This window comes from Phoca vitulina, unplaced genomic scaffold, assembly GCF_004348235.1.
Source record: "Phoca vitulina isolate PV1807 unplaced genomic scaffold, GSC_HSeal_1.0 scaffold3, whole genome shotgun sequence".
Taxonomy (NCBI): domain Eukaryota; kingdom Metazoa; phylum Chordata; class Mammalia; order Carnivora; family Phocidae; genus Phoca; species Phoca vitulina.
In genome coordinates this window covers 14,330,622-14,353,212 of record NW_022589706.1, presented here as the reverse complement: position 1 = coordinate 14,353,212, position 22,591 = coordinate 14,330,622, and the positions used below count along the sequence as shown (strand labels likewise).

General features: G+C 42.2%; 1 protein-coding gene across 5 annotated transcripts in view; it reads left to right on the top strand.

Annotated features, from left to right (window-relative positions):
• The window catches only part of PPARGC1A (PPARG coactivator 1 alpha), a 643,892-nt gene that overhangs the window by 421,137 nt on the left and 200,164 nt on the right, over positions 1–22,591 (top strand). The window lies entirely within an intron of this gene.

The following is a 22,591-nucleotide window of genomic DNA, read 5'->3' as shown; positions in this document are numbered from 1 at the left end:
AACATTTTTAGATAGTCTTGTGAAACTGACACAGAGAGAGGAGAAACAACCTACCTTTGGTCACATGTGAAGTCACTAAGAAAACGGGGGTTACATTTGGCTTAGTGCAAACATTTGCTTAAGGGAAAAAATGCTGCCTTCTTCCCATTTCTTCCCGATTCCCGTCACACTACAACTATAACCCAGCTTTTCTGTAAATGTTCAATTTTCACTTACCGTGGGCCCTCAAAATGGTCATAGGTATTGGTGATTCTGACTCTAATTCATGCTTCCAACAGATTTACACTCAAATAATGGTTTCCATTTTCAAAACATTTGCAAACTGTTGCCTCACTTACACTATGGGTGGAATTCTGACATCTGGGGCTCATAATTTCTTCTTATATTGCACATGCCGCGGTCCGTGACGGCACTCTGTCGGCAGAGGGTTTATCAATCCAAAGTACACACGATCGCATATTTGTGCGTGTCTTATCAACCTGCAAACAACTCATGCCTTTGAAATGTTCTGGGGCTTGTCCACGGAACAATCTCACCTCTTTTAGCGACTGTTGGCATTGAACCCAGCACTCCAAGTTCATACATGATGTCTTCTGGAAGTTTTTCCACCCTATGAAATGAACATTTATTTAGTTTAGTTGTGCTTTATGTTGCTGCATTGGGCAAGGCTTTCTCTGCGCAGCTTTGTGTGAATTGCATGAATTGCCTGTTAGACTTGACTTAATTCATTTGTCAGAAATGACAAGCACTTTGGAGGCATTTCCTTCCAGAGGCTTCCAAGTGCATGTACATATGAGTGCACCACACTCACACACACACACAGACGTGCATATGCCACTGTGAACGGAGACTAGCTCCGAGCCACTGACGTCGTGAGGAAAGCCTGATTGAGAATGAGTGTTTGCTTGTTTTTCTCTTGTAAATAATAACTATCGTACCCCTAAAGCCACCGAGATCTCAGCTCAAAAACACATAATATGCACCAAACTGAGAAGAGTCTTTATGGGCACCTCCGTGACAGAGTGGTTTGGAAGATGTCACTTTATGAAAAGAGACTGATCCCATGTCTATCGGTACCTATAACATGCCTGTATCTGATCTATATGTATGTGTGTATATACTCATAGAAGTATATATATATATATATACACACACACATATATATCTTATGCCCACTGCATATTGTCTATTTCTGTTGCCACAAAAAAAGATGAAATATGGTGATTTCATATGGTTCAGCCTAGTAACCCTGAGCACAGAGTGGGTTTCTGCCTACATTCCCTACCCCCTTCCCCCTATTCTCTTGCACACTATAGAAATAACCAGAAACTGTAAATGTCAAGAGAGAATCGCAACATGGTGGTAGAAAGAATTTTGCAATGGCTCGCAAGACTTCTAGTCCCTGGTGTGTGTGCCCTGTATAATTCCAGCCCCTTGACTGTAGTCAGCATTTGTGCATAGGATGCTATGTCACTTTTGTGATTAGGTTGCTTTAAAAGGCAAAGGATGAGGGATTTGACAGATGTAATTAAGGTCCTAAATCAGTTGAATCTGAGTTAATTACAAGAGAGATCATATTGGGTGGGTCTGGCTTAATCAGGTGAGAGCATTTACAAGAGGGACAAGGTCCTTCCTGAGGAGACAGACACCCCTCTCTTGGCTGTAATGAAGCAGCCAGCCACACTGCAACTTGCCTATGGCCCCTAGGAGCTGAGGGTCTCAGTCTTCGAGTCTCACGGAACTGAGAACTGCTAACAATCTGAGTTTAGAAGAGGACCTTGAGCTCAGGAGGAGGGCACAGGCTGGCCAGCACCTTGATTAAAGCCTTGTAAGACCCTGAGCAGAGGACCTAGTTAAGATGTGCTCAACTCCCGACTCGCAGAAACTGTCAGATCATAAATGTGTGCTGTTTAAGACACCAAAGTTTTGGTCATTGGTTACGCAACAATAGAGGATGAATACAAACATCAAAAGATCTGCAGGTTCAGATGGTGGGTCTGACAGCACCCGGGCCTGCTGCAGCCTGCCTCTTCAGCACCTTGCTGCCTCCGCCTCCATCCATAAGGGCCCCAAAGAAAGGATCTAGGTGAGAGCCCGAGGTGCAGAGAGAGCCTCGTGTTCATGTTGGCTTCAGCTGGTGCTTTTGCATCCGCACCTGTGAGCTCAGCTTTATTCTCATTTACTTTGTTCTGTTCCTGCAATAGGGAGAAATTCTCTTTCCAGGAAAAAAAAATGTATATATTTTTGGTTTGGAAACTTCAGACACTTGATGCTAGGAATGGGGTCTTGGACCATTCCCTGCAGACACGTCATCCTACAGCATTGCGTGAGGAAGAAGGCGTGTGGCTGCCATAATATACTTCTTTTATTTCCCTACTTTCTTTTTTAATGTTCTTTCCTATTCAGGCTTCTGGGCTTTTTCTTCCTCTTTCCCTTTGTGTGGTGGCATCTGCCTTGAATGTTGATGAGGGAAAGTTGGTCCCTCCCCAAGAACTTATTTGGGGGTAATTAATTCTTGGCACCATAGCAGTGCTTCACAACTGTGACTTTCTTAGGTACGAATTGAGTGACTAAATGTCCAGGCATAGGATGTGTGCAATTATTGCGTTTCCTTTTGCCAGAAATTAATTGTTTATTGGACTCGCGCTAGCAGGAATGGCAATGGCCATTGCTTGTGTGGGAGAGTGGGGACAGCTATTCACATGAGGACGGTGAGGGAATCCTTGAGAACATAGATTCTGGTCTCTCGGGTCCTTCTTTGCTATTTTATGCCCTAGAGCTCTGCGAGGGGACCGTTCTAGAAAGCTGAACCATGTCTCAGGGAGATTACAGTCTATTAGGGCGGCAATCATGCAAAGATGACCATTCGTGAACTCTTGATAGATTGTGAGCCACAAGTACAAAGAAATGAAGGACAAGAGGGTAGGAAGATGAAACTATACGGGGGCAGGCGGGGTAGGGAAGGCATCGGGGAAGAAGTGTTTGAACTAGAGTTGGATAAGGGAATTTAGCCAGAAGAAGGGTGTGCGGTGATGATGAATTCATTGATTTTTTAGCCCATCTTGAACTTGGGCTTGAAACCAGAATTTTAGGGAAAATTTCGTACTACCCGACACAGGGCAAAATAAAAATTAATTAACTAATACTCTGCTAATTTAGAATTGGTGAGAATTGGAATGTAAATTCCACCAGGGGCAAGAGTTGTCTCCACCTCATTCTCTCTTGCCTCTACTGTGTCTAACAGACAGTTTTGCCTGCAGTTGATGCTCAAATCCAACTGGGTCCAGAGTGAATAAATCTTGCCACTGAGCAACCCGTCAAAAGTGTTTTCTAATAAGATTAATTGTGTGATTGCATTTGTAAAAACAAAAAAGTGGGAAGAATGAACTGTTTAAATGGAAATGATTGCTCAATCACAAAACATTGTTTCCCAGTCATTAAAGCAGGGCTGCAAATGAATTCATTGATAGCCCAGTGGGATTCACTGTATATTTTGAATGTACAAATATATATATATTTTCCAAAACAGTATCTCACTCATTAGTCTTCCTTCCTGTCTCACCTTTGGAATGAATAAAGATTTCATGAGGTTTGGGTAGATTCTCCTTTTTGATGTTTTACCAGGTTTAGGGACAATAATGGGCTTTGGAGGCTAGGTAGTCAGTCGGGTTTGAGTTCAGGGCAAGTGATCCAGATCTAGAAAGTGTTATGAAATAGGGCTTCAGAGCAGAAGAGTAGCTCAGTACCAGGTAGGCCATCAAGAAGCTGGGGCTGGGGTGCCTGGGTGCCTGTCGGTTGAGCGTCTGCCTTCGGCTTTGGTCATAATCCTGGAGTCCTGGGATCAAGCCCTGCATTGGGCTCCCTGCTGAGCAGGGAGTCTGCTTCTCTCTCTGCCCCTTACCTTGCTTGTGTTCCCTTCTCTCTCACTCTCTCTGTCTCTTTCTCAAATAAATAAATTAAAACTCAAAAAAAAAAAAAAAAAGAATCTGGGGCGGAGGAGAGAGCAAGAGATTTCAATCAAAATGGGATGGCAATGGCCATGGAATATTTCAAAGATAGGAGTCCAGGTAGATGCTACTGGGGAAGGGAGGTTAAGAGTGAAGAGCAGAAATCATTTGTCCAGTCTGATCAATGGGTCAGGAGCAGAAGACTTTCAGGTCAACCATTAGAAGCTGAGCTGTACTTCTTGACAATAGGCTTTCCTAACACCACCATTCACACTTAGAAATTACCAACTTGCCCAGTGAGGTTGGCTGGTCTGCAACATACTTTTGCTCACTTCTATGTACACAGGCAATTTTAGCTTTTACCACTCCTGACACTCTTCACAAAAATATTTCCTGCTTTCTGAGACTCATTGGCTACGTGATGGCAGCTCCGTTTTGTGGAGAGTAGCTCTCTCACTGTTTTCTCAGTGAATATCGTAAGTGCTCCTATGAGGGGTCCCAGAGTATGAAAGGTGTAATATAAACCCAGATTTCTATTTTAGGGAGCAAGAGGTTATATGCACAAAAGGCCTTTTGCTGGATTGCACGTTAGATACCTCATTAACTTAAAAACAGAATTTGAATGTAAATTATAACCCTTGTTACTACTCATAACTGTAGTTCAGACGATAAGTTGGCAGTTTTCCCATACCTTCATAAACCAGTAACCTCCAGAATAAATTATAGATTGCACCTAACGCCAATTGTCCTTAAAGAGGCAATACTTGTTCACAAATGGCGTAAGCTTGCAACAGATTCCCCGTGAAGCTGCTCCCACAAGCTTGTGGCAGTGTGTCCTCTTTCTGCCATCCTGCCATTTCCCTTTAGGCCCTGAGCTGACCGAAATCAGGATTTGAGCGGGAAAGAGCTCGAGTTGCTACAGATAGTTGCAGTGACTTCTTCTAGTCAGAGAAGCTCAATGGGAAAGTCCAGGACTTTGTGGACACACGAGAACAGTCTCTGTGCAGCCTTCAGATGGTCCCCGATGACTCTCCCCAGAGCCCATAGGCTAGAAAGCCAAGGGACTCTGGCAGATTCCTTCTTGGGCTCAAACTGCCTTGTTGACTCTTCAAGCATGGCAATGCCAAGCTCCGTAAACTCCTTGAATGAGAGTCTCCAGTACGTGCTGGAATGTGTGAGTGTGTTGTGTGCATGAGCCCGTGAGTGGTACTCCTTTGTTTTCCTCAAGATTTTAATATATGGAGTCAGCCAATGTCCTGATGGTGGATGGTACAGTCCCGGCGTGGATGCGTTTGCCCAAGAGCTCCAGAGAGAAGGGACAGAAAGTTTTGACCTTTTTTAAAAGAAGGAGACGATCCTAATTAAAGTCTATTATTATTCAGTTGACTCATTTTGCAGTCACAGGAGAAAGAAAGGGGTAGCAGCCGGGAGTTGTCCAGGTAGCCGACAGGATGATGGTTGTCGCTTCCATTTGTTCTGAAAACTGCGAGGTCCTGCTTCTGCTACCAGTTCTTCATATATCGTGGCACATTCCCCAAAGAAACCCACTGCCCCTCATTATCATAGTTGAACAGATGGTTCTGAGCAGTTCTCTGGAATTCTGTATGATGCCAAGGAGAAATTAACACTCCTGGGAATTCTCTGTTATTCTAAAACCAAGATCTTAGTTTCAGTGTTTGGAGACCCTGCCCCAAACTGGAATGTGTCAGCAGTCACAATTTTCAGCGTTACTGTACTTCTCAGGCAAATGTCATGGGGGATGCAGCCCCTGCTCTGAGGAGGCTATGTGGGCAGTTCTAATTTCCTCTCTTTTTATTTCTTGGTATTTTAGGTATATGTTTATCAAAAATTATCCTGTGATCAGAAAAAAATTTTATATAAGTTCTGTGACCAGAAAAAAATGCTACATAAGTTCGGTGATTTGTATAGAAAGCACTCGTAAGTAAATACCCATGGAATGAATGAATAAAGGATTATTATGCATCATTACTTTATGACATGTGTTTTTTACCTGTCTTCTACGCTAGACTACAAGTCTATGAGGGCAGGAATCTTGTTGTAGTCAATGCATATTCTCAGAGCAGGGATATGGTCAGCATTCAATACTGTTAAATGAATGGATTACCTGAGAGGTCTGCTTAGTGAACGAATGGGGGCCGTAATGTCAAATTCTTCTTTTAAGGGTATTTCTGAATATTCTGCTGGGGCAATTTTAAATACTCTAGACTATACAAAGCTGCCTTGAAAGTTAATATTTATTGCACGGTCTATTGTGTTCTAGGTACTGAGATAAGTAGTTTGTTGACAGATGCATGAATCTTTCATTTATAATTCTATGAAGTGTGAATTATGAATATACCCATTTTGTAAACAAGGCAGCTAAAGTTAACAGAGGTTAAAGACTTGCCCAGGAATATGGGACTAATGAGATGAGGGGCTACTATTTGACTCCAGGTCTGGTTAACTCCTAAGCCATCCCTTGAACCGTTAGAGCCTTCCAATGCCTTTCTTTGATTTGCTTATTCAGCCAACCAATGAACTAACCTACTCTTATTGAGGGCTTTCTATGTCAGGCACCATGTTGGGTTCCTGGTGACATGGCCTTCACATTTTCGACCTGCTAAGGAGGAGCTGGGATTGGGAAAGAAGGTGTAGGTATGCACCAGTAGGGTAAACTGACCAGTTTCAACCAATTTACTCCATGGATATTCCTGGTGGAGAGGGTAATGAACAGTGAAATGCCCCAAAGCCGGGCCAGAACGACAGTCTGTTTGCGAGAAGTTGTCATGGCTTCCAGAACAGACTGGAGTGTTGTGTTCTGCAACAGAGATCTTGTCAGTTTTCCCTCTGTCAAGTTCAACCCACAGCTGTCCCTTAAAATATTGACCCGGTCTGTGTCTCACGCACTTCACTTCTTCTGAGAATGGAAGTTTATAGAGTTGTTTGTACTCACAAGGAGAGGGAGAAGAAGGAAGGTAGAAGACATTGTCAGCCCTGAAATGTGCAGCTTCTCACGCCTGTCATCCTAATGGGCTGATTGACTCTTCAGAACTGCTTATCGGTTTCCATTTAGGGCTGTATTATTTTAATGTCACTCACATTGCTTCAAAATCCTCTTCCATTGCCAGACCTCACCTAGCCAGAGCAGAATCAGACCTTGTTCTCAGAATGAAACCCGTGTAAGAACCTTGACCCCCTTCCTTTCTTGCTTCCTTTTCTTGGAGACGCAGTCGAAAAATGTTTATATTAGCTTCCCAGTGTAAGGCAGGGTAGGAGAGGCGCTGTGCTCTACTGTGAAACTCTTGATTAATTATGTAAAATTCTTGTAAAATAGTGAATAATCATCAGAAGTGTTTTGCCTTCCATTTTTTTTCCCCTTCACTGTATTTTTTTTTTTTTTAATAGGCTGCGGGACACACTGCAGCAAATATTTCACATGGGAGTTTATGCCACCGAAATAATTAATACCAGAAAGTTATGTGAAGGTCTTCCTGTATTAAGTAAACTAGCCCTTGCTGAGAATGGAAAGATAAATGGTGGGAGAGTCCAGAAGAAAGCTGCTGTAAAAATGACCTCAGATTTAAGACATATAAACTGCGGGAAAGGAACCCACATATTTTTATCTTTGCCAAGAAAGGTTACTATTTTTCTAAGACAGTAACAGAATAATAACATCTCCAGTTAGCAAATAATTGCACAACTGTGTGATCAGATGCTTATAGATGTTGCAAGGAAAAAAAAAAAATTAACAGGGAACTATGCTTTGCCCAGCTTTTGTTTGCTGCCCTTCTAGTGATTAGATTCTGTCAATCAAAGACTGTTTTTATATAAAAAGCCATTAGGAGTTAGATCTTCAGTACTTCTGAAGGGCAACCAAACTCGAATGTGGCTAGAGATAGCAGTTACTCTATGGCCAGCCTTATCATGGGGGTGAATTATAGGTATTGGCGTTTAGCTTTGTAAACTGTGCTTCCCTGGGGATTTTAATAAAACATGGATTGAAGTTTTATGTTTTCCTTTCCTAAGAACATATAGCATTTTTACACGGAGACTTTATTAGTTGTTCATATGGCTTCATCAAATTGCAATTCATAGGGTAGACATACAAGGACTGGAAATAGATATATTCCAACCAGTGGAAGAAGATAGGTTTGTAAGTCAATATCTGCCAAGAAAAAAAAAAAAAGTTCCTAAGGACCCTTTGTGTTCCCTTTAAATAAAGAGCACTTTTTCTTCAGGCTTCAAATAAACTTCTGTCTTCCCCAAGTTGGTTGTGAGGTCTCCGGTGCATCTAATGAGGTTCCGGCCAGTGGTACTTTTGCAGCATTGGAGAGTTCAGAGGACGGTCTGGGCTGCTCACATAACTTCCCCCTGGGCCAGATCTGGCAGACCATATGGGCTGTGCTTCCTTCCCCTGCATGTGCATGCCCAGGTCCCCTTCTCTGTTGGGCTTTGCTCATGGTTCTCTCCCTTCTACAGCAAGATCCCCATCGAATATTCTGACCCCCTTCTCTGGGTATTGCTCCCAGGCTGTCACTGCCAGGTCTGTGCACAGAAGAGGTGATGGAAAGGGCTGCACTGCTGGGCTGAGGTCTGTGTGGCTGAGCCAGGAAGAAGAGCAGCCCCGAGTCTCTCTTTCTCTCTCAGTTCCCGTCTGGACTGCTAGAAGGGCCTCCTAACCTGCACCCTCCAGCGGGCTCGGCATGGCATCTACAATGCTGTATTTGATCTAAGCATCTTATCCCTCCCACCCCTTTCCCTTGGTTTTAGCTCTTCAATGCCTTCAAGTTTTCATAAGATTAAGACAGTGCCCCGCTGTAGTCTGTCTCCTGACCCAATTCTTCCCACATCTGTACCACCTCCCCTTGTTCTCTGGGCTCCAGAAACATGGCTTTCTCAAAGTTTGACTTCCAACTACCAAAGGGCCTTGCTATATGAAATTCTCTCTGCACAAAAGTCCCTGCCTTCAACCTTCACCTTTATTTCCTCTCAAGCATGGTAACTCAGCAACTTTTTCACTTCCTCAGGATAGTCTTCCCAACTAGGTCATTGCTCTGTTCCTCACTCCTTCCCAGCACCACGAACCTCTCCTCTCAAGCACTTTCCTATATTTGTGGGTTTACACGTGTCTTTGTGCTACTTGATCAATATCTGTACGGAGATGTAGTCGATGATGAGCTTCATGTGGGCAGGCGCCACTTCTGTTTTGGTTCATCATTCATCCCTGGTGCTCAGCATAGTGCTTGTCACAGAAGAGGTATCTGATACATCGTAAGTAAAATAAAGAAAGGATAAGAGAATGAGAGAGAGTGACAATTGCAGGAGCATACATGAGGAAGTGAGTGGGAGCTGGAGAGGGAGAGAGAGAGGTTCTGTAGTTTATGGAAGATAGTGGTGAAATAGTTCTCCATTTCCTCTTTGAATACTGCATTTCATTAAATCTAAGGTCCCATAATTGTATGACACACAATTACTTTGTGTATCACAAGGAATGAAAAAACACTGCCAATTAAAATATGACATACCATTGATTATAAAATGCCTCCCCCCAACCAATATTAGACATCAAAATTTCAGATGACAAAATGTGGAAAAATGAGCATCTTGGAATAAATGCACGTTGGAACTGTATGATATTATCCCTAAGGAAAAAGGGGTAAATTGACAGTCAAATGGATGTAGGGTTGGTTGATGAATGATGACCATGAGGATTGGTGCTACTACACGTACATTTTTGGGTATCAGGATGCCACTGCTGACCTCAACCCTGTTTTTTCTTTTCTTTTCTTTTTCTCTCCTCATAATATAACATGGATTGGGGCACATCTAGTTACATAGGTGTTGCCTTGATCATTGGGCGAGAAGTAGCATTCAGCTTTCGGGTGGTTGAGATTATGAGGAGCAGTCTACTATGTAGCAAGAGGAAGATATCATGGCTATCAATGGTATGCGCTGATGAATGGACTAGCAGGTTACAAATAGTATGGAATGTAGTCCAAAGAGATGCCCGAGCATATCTTCTTGCTCAGCTCCTGTCGAGTAGCATGTTTACGCATCTCTCTGAGCTTATTTCAGCACCATGTCACTCTGAAGAGGAGTAATGAATTAGCAGCGGTTCGAACCAATGTTTAAGGACAAACCTCTAAGTTGCAAAGGCATTACTCCTGCTCCCCAGGAGTGGATATTCCCAGCAGCCCTCCCCTACTGGGCACTGTAGCCTTCTCTCTACGAACCGATCTGTGGAATCCTCAGCAAAAGGAGCTCTACAGGACAATAGCCAAGGATCTTGGTTCTGATCCTGGACCTATAATTAGCTGAATGACCTTGGCAAGTAATGTCACCCCTGTGAACCTCAGTGAGAATCTCCTGTTGCCAGGACTCTTCCAGTCCCCACTCTTAATCTGAATCCCCCTCCGCATATAACAATGACTCATAAGATCTCTGGATTTTGTGTAGGTATGCCCTCTGGGCCCTACACTCCTCCACTGATTCTTCTCCGTCTTTCTTTTTAACCAATCGACGCACTCTCCATGCCAGTTACTATGCCATAGGGAGACCCCTGCCTTTCTCCCCTTCTGTTACATTTTGTTCCCCCCCTCACTCCTGGTATTTGTTCTTTTCATAGGTCCAGCCCTGTGTTCTCTCCTCCAGCTTAGGTGTAGCACCTCAAATCCAGAAACCTCCAGTTGTGTCTAGAAATGAAAATGTGACTCATATGGCACTTAATACTGCTCTCTCAGTCTTGTGACCTTAGGGCCATGGAAGTATAAAAATGCTGGATCTGGCAGGATCTTTTGGGATTGTCTTAGCTAATTAGCTTATTTAACAGATGAGCAGACTCTCAAGGGGATGGGGGAATGACTTACCAAAGGTTACCCAGCTGGTCGTGGTAACTTAAGACAGAACTCTCTGGGCTGCCATCTCATGCTGTCTCCAGCACACCAAACTGACTTCATCCTTAACAATGCCCAGGACAATAGATTCCTGTACCCTATTTTAAGTTTCTATTTATTTTGCCTTCTGAGTTTTGCAAACCTGTTTTAAAAAAGAGTCATATCTTTTTTTCAAAAGCTCTTCTTTTATTTCACATTTTAAAAACGAATATGAATTTCCTTACAAATTTAGTGCTATAATTTTCTTCAAGTCACCAACTTCAAGACTCTTGCTGCTTTGTAAATGTAAATCCTCTTTCCTAGGAATAACCTCGGGGCCCAGGACATTTCTTCAGGGTCTTGCCTTAGGGATTCTCATTCTCTTGAAGACCTTATCTCTGTTTGTAACCAAACTGTCTGAGCTCAGGATATTATAACAAAAATACCATAGACTGGGTGGCTTAAACAACAAACATTTATTTATGACAGTTTTGGAGGCTGGGAAGTCCAAGATCAAGGTGCTGGCAGATTCAACATCCCATGAGGGCCTGCTTCCTTTTTCTTGGTGGAAGAGACAAGAGAACTCTCTGGGGTCTCATTTAGAAGGGCATTAATCCCATTCATGAAGGCTCCCTCCTTATGACCTAACCACCTCCCAAAGGCCCTACCTCCAACTATCATCACATTGGGGATTAGGTTTCAACGTATGAATTTGGGGGGTAGGGGAACACAAATACTCAGTCCATAGCACAGGTGGAGTCTAAGCCCTGAATGCTACTGGGAAGCCCTAAAGGGTGAAAAGGATGAGCAACTTGGTTTGGGATGAGCATTTCTTGTGTACCTACTCTGCACCTTACTGACATGGTCTCATTTTAACCCTCCCAACAATCAGCTGTCAATATGACTTTCATTTTACAGATAAAGAAACTGAGACACAGAGATGTTAAAAATAATGGATCAGCAAGTCCCTCAAGCAGCAAGTCCCTCAAGCAGCAAGGCGTGGAACCAGGAGTCAAACCCAGATCTGTCTCTTTATGAAGCCTGGTTTTCTCGTAGTTTGCCTTTTCGGATCTAAGAACTTGAATTTTTCATAATGTGTGGTTTTTGAGCTGTCAATTTAATTATTTATCTTTTACCAAAGGCCAGTAACACCATCAGTAATTTCCCTAAAGAGATTTATAAACTGTCCCTTTCATTTTCTGTCTTATCTGAACATCCCTGGACATTTATCATCAAGAGGCAGCAGTTTAGAGGTGAAATCTGCCTTGGGTTAGTAGTGCACAGTCACTACTAAAACTGAGTGGAGATTGGCAGAATGAAATTAATTGGCTTGAGTTCAGTGCAGTGCAGGTGTTTACTACCCCTTCATTACGGGAAATCACCAGTTTGTGTTTTAATCAACCCAACTGATCTGGACTTCGATCCCTTAAGTCATGGGGTGTTGCCTTTTCTCAAGGCAGAGCCTGTACCTCTGTCCTTCTGATCACTCACACCACCTCTTTTGGAAGCAAGAGGATCGTTGGGCCCTTCTTTGCAAAAAAAAAGAATCGTTTCCCTCAATTCAACTTGGAAAGCTTAGATAACAAAATTCTGAAATGGTTGCAGCTTTGAGCACCAGAGACTTGCCTCTGTCGGAGTTTGGATTTTCTTAATCTGTCCCAGCAACACAGATGGCCTGAACTGCAGTGACTACTCAACCCAGTGATGCCCCACGTCAGCTCCCTCTTGCCTCCGTTTCAAAGATCTGTCACTCAGCGTTTCAGAACATGGACACACCATGTGCTTTTGGCTAGTGCCAAAATTTAAGACATTCTCTGAGAAATATCACTGCATTATTATTGTTTGGGATTGTGATGCTGTTTATGTAATGACTGTTCCATTTAGATTTTACCTTGAAATTTTTTTTTTTCAGAAGGACTTTCATGTATGTTATCTCAATCCTACAATCCTTTCTTCAGACTGCAAAGTAATCGTAAAAAAAAAAATCAATCTGATCGTATCACATCCTTGCTTGAAACTCTCCATCCACTTCCTGTTGCCTTCAAAACAAATGCCAAATTCCTTCCTGTGGTTGAAAAGTTCCTGTAGGAGCTGACCCCTGCCTACCTCCCTACTCCACCTCCTGCTTACTCAGTTGTAGCCACTTTGGTTTTTTCCCCTCTTTCTGGAATTCATTTCTGCTTCAAGGTCTTTGCACTTGCTGTCGTCTGGGCTTAGGATGCTTCTTGTGAAGAAGTCTGTGTGGCTGGCTCCTTGACACCTGAAATAGGCGGCAGCTGAATGAATCCTCATGGCCTGGGGAATAATCCTGGATGTGTTCACTCCGGAGCCCAAGTCCTCACCCTCTTCCTCATTCACATCTCCTTTGCGCACTTTCCTCTGCTAGTTGTGTTCTTTCATCTACTGGATTCATCTACTGGATGTCTGTTTTAGGCCTTATGTACTATTAAAAATATAGTCAGCGATGTTCCCAGGGGCTGTAGGAGCGTATCTTTGTGATTTTCCCTTCGATGCTGTTCACTTGGAGGGTAAGAAGACACGAGGTTGGGCAGAGTGGAAAGAATACCGGACTCTGAGTTAGGGGATGTGTGTCCTAGATTGACCCACTTGCTAAGCAGCTGTATGGGTGTAGGTAACACATCCACCTCTTGGGTACTATAGCTTCCCTTTTAGAAAATGAGATGCTTTTGACTTGATCTCTTATTCCTGGACAGAGTTTTCAAGCAGGGCCATGATTCCTTATGTGATCATAAAAATGGATTTCTCTGCGGTATCAAGAGATCAAGAGAGGATCAGACTAAACAAATCCAACCAGATGGATATGAACATGGCTTTCCATTTCAAATTATTTCTATTTTGGAAAAGATGCAAGACCCTGTGAGGTGGACCCAGTCCCAGGTGTGTGGGTCCATTTTCCCCTGGAACTGTTTTTAGCATGCCTGATTGGAAAAAAAAAAAAATCACAGTAAGTGGGATGTTTGTAGGTATGTGTGGCAGGCCAAGTAGCTGGATCCAACCTGTGAGGTGGTCACATAGAATCAAGGGCACTATGAGGTACTTTTTCTAGTCCTTTATCTTGAGGATTCTATGGAGAATTTGCCAATTCAATAGTGTGTCTAGTTCTTTTTGTTTGTGTTTTAGTGGAAAACAAAGCTAGGGAAATATCACCATGATTATTATTATTTTAAAAAAAACGATAACAAATCAGCATGCACTTTATTTTTATTTTTTTAAAGATTTTATTTATTTATTTGACAGAGAGAGACACAGCGAGAGAAGGAACACAAGCAGCAGGAGTGGGAGAGAGAGAAGTAGGCTTCCCGAGGAGCAGGGAGCCCGATGTGGGGCTCCATCCCAGCACCCTGGGATCATGACCTGAGCCGAAGGCAGATGCTTAATGACTGAGCCACCCAGGCGCCCCCAAGCATGCACTTTTGAGAACGATAATTAATGCTGGGATTAGGCCAGGACCTCTTGCTTGATTTTTGTAGAACCCTTTCCACTCTCTCAATGGCAAATTGCAAGGAGATCAGTGACTTCTGCTTTCTGGAAATGACAAATCAGGTCCAACTAAATTTCTAAAGCCTCGAAGAATGTTCCAAGTTCCCAGACACTCCTGGAAATGTTTGTCTTCAAGTTTTCTGTTTTATCATTCAATTTGTGCGAAACAGAACCACTAAATAAAAAACCATCTTGAATGACTCTCTTCCTGACGGTCATGACATTTGGCTGATTGTATGGCCCCCTTTTTCTTCTCGGTATGTTTCGTGATAGACATATGATTTGGCTGATTATATCTCTTACTTCTTGAACTAATAGATTCAGGATATCTCTTTGGATACTTGAAGAGCGTCTGTTTTGGTGCCACACTCTAATTAAAGGCTGGTACCCAGCTGCAAGAGTAACAGCTCTGTAACAGCTTTCCTTGTGTTGTCACATGGAGTTAGCTCTCTGAAGACAGGCTGACTTTGCAGCGTTTAACGCTCTTGAAGGAGATTACTGTAATTACCAAGTGATCAATGTTTAATGCCTCTCCACCCAACCCCACCTTTGCCCCTTTACAAGAGAGGATGTAAAAGAAAAAAAAAAAAAAGAAAAGAAATCAGCGATAGCAGCTTTATAGTGAGCTTGATTTAGTTTACAAGAAAACTGATTGTGGTCTGGCTTTTGAAATATACCCAACAAGGCACTGTTTCTGAGTATTCTCTGAAGTGTCAGTTGCTAGATCGTTCCTATATTTTTGCACAACGGATCAGGTTCCTTTTGAAGATGTACCATGTTCTCAGTTAAAAAAATTACGGGGAGAAAAAAATCATTTGATTTCTCCCTCTCCGTTTCTTACAAGGGCAATCTATATAGTTCAGGACGAGAGCTTGTGATTGGTGTGAGGGTTAGCAAAGAACCGAGGTACTGCAAAGATTCAACACGAAGAAATAAAGGTACACCTTTATTTTCTAGTCCTTTATCTATTGTAGAGATGAATTATCCCCCCAACACTAATTAATAGCATATTATAACAAAGGAAATCATTAAAACGTGAAAGTATGTTTTTTTCAAGTCACATTTATCAAACATGGTAAAGTAGTCCTGAGCTCTATTAGTTCCTGTGGATTTTAACATGATATATGGATTTTCCTTTTCTATTGTTCAAATGTGAAAATGTTTTAAAAAGAAAAACATGCTTTTATTGCCATTTTTTAAAATATTGAAGGGGATAAAAAGGAAAGTGTAATAAGAGCAGTATATTTTTATGTCAAAAGTAACCTTTCTGTGGTACTCTTTAGATAAAACTGAATATTGGGAAGGAAAGGGAAAGATAAGTAGTTCCCTTATTCATCTTAGTCCAAAATCCATTTTACTCACTGCTGGTTGTTGGCATTGTGTGATGATATGACATAGTACCAGAAGATCAGATTATCAGGGAAGAAGGAGATTCCCAATTTAATAGTTACTCACCGAAATTTTTCCCTTATCTCTACATCACAGAAAAATAAGTAGTTGTTAAATTTCAAATCCTGCAGTCTTTCTGATTTATCATCAAATTGTGGATGCACTTAGCTGCCTAGCGTCAGGGAATCCAATAAGTCCTGTCACATAAGAAGAAAAGAAAAAATCCCATTGGATAATAGGTAACGTTCTCCCCCACAGTGATTTATTTCTGTCACAAGACTTAATTTTATCATGAGGCAGATGCTCTATCTGTATCAGTGTATTCATTTCTGCATTTATCTGCTTCATTAAAAAAAAAAAGCACCTGCTGCATTTTGGGGGGACATATTTGGCTTCTTTATTATATGTCCTGATGACCCGATTATGTGCCATTTAACCACGTCTTTAATTTCTACTGCTTCACGATTTAAAAATTTCCTTATGTATTTTACGAAGTGAGTCCGACATGGAGGGGTACCACAGTGGATGAAATTGCACGGGGTAACCAGTACAGCGACAGAAGGTGTTAACGTCTGAGCTCTCTGGTACCGAGTCTCCGAGATTCATGTCAGAGGGAATAAGCAGAGCTTACTGGGGTTATCAGGCGATACCTGGGATGAAACGGTGACAGCCTCTGTTATGAATTAATTTTGTTGGCCCGCGTGTGGAAGGCATGTGGCCTCTCACAGAATGTGCCAGGTAGACTTAGAAATATATATAAGAAAGAAAAGGAAAAGATGGGGAAAAGAAGGGAGAAGAGAAAGTTAAGAATAAAGGAAGGAAGAAGGAAGAAAGCAAGAAAGAAACCTAAAAAAACCCAAAAATCCCATCATTTTTTATTTGGTCTGAGTCACTACACTTCACCACGGAACATTTTAATGACGTGCTTGTGTCTCATCATCAACTCGACCCTCCCTCCAATCTGCCACTTAATACAGATTCTGCTCCTATGAATAATCATCCTTGTTCTTGAGGCAGCTGAGGTCTACAGGTTGGAATCCTTCACCAACTGTCATCGTTCTAGAGTGGGAGCTACATCTATCTCCCCACGTTGCTCCTTGCCTTTCGTCTCTCCACGCGGGTGCCTTGTCCCCTCCAGCAAGGAGGTCCTGGCCAGAGACTGCCAGATACCTGAACACTGTTCCATGAGCTCCGGAGAGCGGCAGCTCCTGGTCTGACACTCAGCCCAAAGGACTGTCGTGTTGTCAGCTACCAATGACAAGTGACAGGACAAGCCGTAACGTCTACAAAGTTTCCCACATCCCTTCTGTACCTTCTTAGGGCTTCTCTTCTATCCATTCCTGCTTCCTCCTCTGAGTTCCCTTAAAAAGCAACAAAAAAATCAGCCCAGGCCATTCACTTTTTTTTTTTTTTTGCATCAAAGAGGGCACAGAGGTGAAGGTAGATTGTGATGCTGAGTTTCCCAGATTTGCATTTTAGTGGGAGCGCTGCAAGAAAGCTAATAGACGAGAAAGGAGACCAAGTTAATGACAATTCTCTAAACAGCTGTTGTACGATTCAGCTCCACTACTTCAGTTAATTAATCAGCACCTTGCTGGCAACTCTGGGGGAGAGACTCGTTAGATACTGGTAGCAAACAGACAATGCTTTCATATCAAATATGTTCAACAACGTCTAATACAGCAATAACTTCCACAGAAGAGGGTAGGGAATACCGTGGCTTATAAAGGCGCTCAGGAAGAGGCCCTTGGTATTCTTGTAGATATGCACTTGCTAGGAATGCTGCATTCACTGGTTTCTTTGCTGCCTGTAACCCGCCCAAATAAAACATGGGCACGAAGATCTCCAGGGCTCCCTGTTATCCTAGATGCCTCTTTTTATTGTAATAAATAAATATGTCTTCGTAGGTTGATCGCAGTGTTCGTGATACATAATAAGTCAAGCGTCTTCATTGCTGATTTTAGTCACAGTGCCCCATTTGGAATTTTAATCCCTGAAATCATCCTCAAATTTGACAACAACTAAGGGAGATCAAAACATTCAGTTATAGGCCACTCACCAAGCTACCACAGCATTTAGGATGAGAGCTATCGACTCTTAAGCTTCTCCTGACTTTTCATATTCTAAAGGGAAGCAACCTCTCCTTCTCCCTGGGAAGTCAATAAAGCCATACATATTTTATGAATGATAATGCACAGAAATCTTAAACAGACAAAATTATATCTATATCTGGCCAATGTACTCTGCATTTTCTTACTCTTCCAAAATTGTTGCCGGTAAAATCGGTACTGAGTTGAGTGTAGAAGTTGTGTTATTCTAAGTTTCCTGTTATCACATGGCCTTCTCATTGATTAATTAAGAAGTAACCATTATGGGGGTGCCTGGGTGGCTCAGTCGTTAAGCGTCTGCCTTCGGCTCAGGTCATGATCCCAGGGTCCTGGGATCGAGCCCCACATCGGGCTCGCTGCTCGGCGGGAAGCCTGCTTCTCCCTCTCCCACTCCCCCTGCTTGTGTTCCCTCTCTCGCTGTGCCTCTCTCTGTCAAATAAATAAATAAAATATTAAAAAAAAAAAAAAAAAAAAGAAGTAACCATTATGCATACTGCTTACTTTCCTCTTTTTGTTACTCTGTCTTTACCCTGACATTTTACAGAGATAATGAAGAAACATGATGGCAAAATAAATAAATAAATAAATAAATAAATAAATAATAAATAAATTAAAAAAAAGATTTGCCATCAAATGGCCAAATGGCAATACTTCTTCAGTTCATTTTAAATTTCCCATTATTGATATAATGAGAAAGACAATATTAATCACAATAAACAATATAAATAATTATTACCTAAATCTTAAAGATACACATATATGTGTTGTACATATGTATATAATTTTATCTCTTTTATCATTTTCCATTTGGGGGAATAAAACTGTGAAGTAGAAATTGTCTTATGTTTGTAAAGATTAGCATGCTTCGACAATTCTCTTTGAATTCCCTTCTCTGATATTCTCACAGTAAAATCCACCCTTGGGTTTCCTGCCCACCTGCCAGGGGTCAGGTGGAGAACTTTATACCAAAGACTCGAGGTTGCATTAACCAATTCATCTGGGCGATTTATCCAGTCGGCCCGCATGTACTGATGTAGACAATTATAGCTTCAGTTCTTTAATGAATCCTACATTATGGCAGAAGAATATCGTCGAGTCTATAATACTCCAGGGAACTATAAAGAGAAATGTCCCTTTTAAATTAGCTTTATGGTGCTGAAGCTTTATGTATTTACTTGCAAGTTCAATATTAACTCAAAGTACAATTCTTGAACTGTCCCTATTGTCGTCGACAACGTTGCTTGCAGAAAGGGCTTTTTTGGCAGTTATTAATGGTGAGTCTGTTTAAAAAAAAGGAAAAACAATTCCCACCTGCTACAGTTGCTTTTGCTACCGAGAGAGCAGGATGCTTTCTTAATCCTAGGTAATCTGATGTACAAAATTTAGATAAAAAAGGACTTTTGCTTAATCCAACTGCTCAAAGTGTGATTTACTTTTAGATTTGATCTATAGATAGAGTTTTTTTATTTTCTTCTTTTTCCCATCACAGGTTCCTGATTTGTGACCTATTTAGAATAGAAGGGAGATGAAATTTACTAGGGAAAGGGGCGGTGGCAGAGTGGTGGCTTGGCTACTGCTCAGCTTTGGCGAGTCTTGGGCTTTTTGAAAACTATATATTGTTTTATAGCCTCTTTGTAACCCATTTGTACACTCAAAGCTTAGCTGAAAATGGCTAATATAGCCAGGTACCACCACGATCCTTCTGACACCTGACGCAGACATCGCTAATTGGTCATGGCATCTATCCTACGGAGAGCCCGTAGATACAGCCTTAGAATCTTTGTGAACACCAAGCCCCAGGAAGCCAACTAGTACTCACTGATCAAAGCTGGCCCATGGGGTGACATTTATTTATTGCCCTTGACCTAGACCAGGAGATTGGCGATCTGTAACTCGTGGGTCCAATATGGCTGGCTACCTGTTTTGGGAAATAAAGTTTTATTGGAATACAGCCGTGTTCATTCATTTATGTATTGTCTGTATCTGCTTTCATGCTACAAGGGCAGAGCTGAATAGTTATGACAGAGACCCTATGGCTCTCAGTGCCTGAAAGTATTTACTCTTTGACCCTTTGCAGAAAAATTGTGTCGACCCCTGGCTCAGATCTTTGTAGGTTTCCTTTGTTTTGGCTTCCCTTGTTTTGCAGAAATAGAACGTGTTAGGAAGCTTTCTCAGGGGAGACTGGGTGGGAGGGTGAGAAGGAAGAAGAGAAGGATGGAGCAGAAGGAGAAGCTACTCCTCAACCAAGCTCTGTGAGCTGATCTTTTAGGTTTTGGCCAGGTCTGAGTGGCACTGGGAATGAGAAGCAGTAAACTTGCTTCATGGGGAATCCTATTCTGCAATTCTGACTGGGAAATCTTTTTTGATTGAGACAGGTAGGAATGAATAGAAAGATTTTTCTCATCTGTAGAAGCTGCCCTATAGTGGAAGGAGCTTAGGTTTCCATGCCTGAGTTGGAATCATGAGCCTTATTCATTTCTGTGTGATTTTGGGTTTTGCATAATTAACGGAGATGATGCTTACCTGTTCAGGTACTAAGGGATATGATACATGAAAAGTGCTGGTAGGAGGTAAGAGTTCGTTGGCTTCCATCACTCCATTCCATCAGGGTAGAAAATGCTATCTTAGCTCCAAAAGTGCTTATAAACGGCCAGGTCTGGACGAATATGAAGGGTTCCCTTGCTTGTGTCATGCAGACATCAATCCTGCTAAAGAAGAACATGCCTATGATGATTATCTGGATTGGCCTCAAAGTCAGGTTCCCTTTGGAAGGCTGACTAGAATTTACCTCACCTTTTAAAGTATTCTGTGTTGTTAAAAGGGATTCTTCATTGTTTCATTTAACTAATCAATGAATGTATAAAACTGAATATGACTCATTTCCTCCCACAGCCTACCAGAGGAATAAGCAAGTAAATGACAATTAGGATGAAGAGGGGAGGGGCGGGCCTGTGGTGACGCTCCAGGAGGGTCTGCTCCTTCCCTGAGAAGTTACTTTCAGAAGGGACTCTGTAGCTGAATGTTGAGAGATGCATAGAATGCAGAGAACGAGAGGGGGCGGGGTGAGGATCCCAGGCCTGTGTACAGCTAAGGAGATGAAAGTAAAAATCAAAGTGAGGACGTGAAAGCATTTGTAGCCCTGGCTGGTGGTAGGAGGCAGTTATGGCGAGAATCACAAAAATCTTTAGGTGCAATCCTTGGGGATTTGGATTCTATCTGCCAGACCACTGAGGACCCTGAGGAGTATTAAGCAGGACAGTGACATGATCAAATGGTGAATGGGTCCTTCAAAGAGTATTTGGGAGGTCAGAAAGGAACTGTAGATCAAAATATGATACTTAGAAGGTGAATAAGCTCATGGCAAGATGGGCAAGTCCAAGTGTGTGTGTGTGTGTGTGTGTGTGTGTGTGTGTGTTTCTCTCAGAGAGTCCATCTACATGACTTCCCTGCATTATTTCCTACTAAGCAGCCCAGAAGGTGGGTAAGACCAATAAGAACCTGCCAGACTTTACTTAGACCTGAGACATTTTGATATAATCAATACCATTGGGGGTTTTTAACTGGAACTTGTCACCAAAAGAGATTGATTATATAACAATGATTTAGACTCACACTAAATTATATTAAACTCCTCATTTAGGTAGGACACGATCAATTTCAAATATACTGTTGTAAATATGAGTTTCTTTTTAGCTAGCAATCCTTCATGGAAGGAACTGGTAAACATTTTAAGTCTGGGATGGTCTCATTCTGGGATGTTCTGTTGATTGTTGCTTCCATTGGTGTATGTTGCAGTGACCAAATCCATTCCTTGGTAGTGTCTGGTCATTGTCATTTCTGATAGGACCCCACTGCAAAGCCTGACCAAATTCCTTTCATACCCTATCATTGGCTTCTTTCCTTATCATGGTATTTTATGTATTTTTAAATGCATACTCCTCCCTCTTGCATCCTTGTAGATGCATTGCTGCTGCCTCACTGGTCTTTTTTTTTTTTTTTTAGATTTTTTATTTATTCATTTGAGACACAGATACAGAGAGAGAGAGAGAGAAAGCATGAGCAAGGAGAGAGGCAGAGGGAGAGGGAGAAGCATGCTCCTTGCTGAGCCAGGAGACCGATGTGATGCTCGATCCCAGGACCCTGGGATCATGACCTGAGCTGAAGGCAGACACTTAACCATCTGAGCCACCCAGGCGCCCCCTGCCTCACTGGTCTTGAGACCATGGGGCGTCTGAGAAGGAAGGCGGACTTTGAAATGTTGCAAACTTGAGGTAGAAATCTGAAAGTGTCACTTAGTATCTTTGTGAGCTCTGTTTGCTTACATTCTTTCATTTCTTTTTCCTTCATCTGTAAAAATGGAATTACTGGTACCTACCTTGCAGATCATTGTCAGATTTAGATTGGACCTGAGCACTATGCCTAGTGTTGTGTCTGCTACAATTCATATGCCTAGAATAAAATAACCAAAGGGCTTTATCAGTAGTAGTGTTTTCTGCATTCTCCTTCTCTGTCCAATCTGGGTGAATGTTTATGCCCATCAGAAAAGCCTATTTCATTAGCAGGAAGACCGACTGTCATACAGATCACTTCTCTCCTCAACCCCCTGGAAGATTTTCGCCCCAGGAAACAAAACAGCCCTTTTCTCTAGTACTTTCTGACTGGTATACTTTAAAGCTTCTCTGCTGAATCTTCCAGGCAGGATCAAAAGAACTCTGGGCTCCTGGAGCTTCAGAACGTTTTAAATCTGCTCGGGAGCCTTTAACTGGTTACTGCC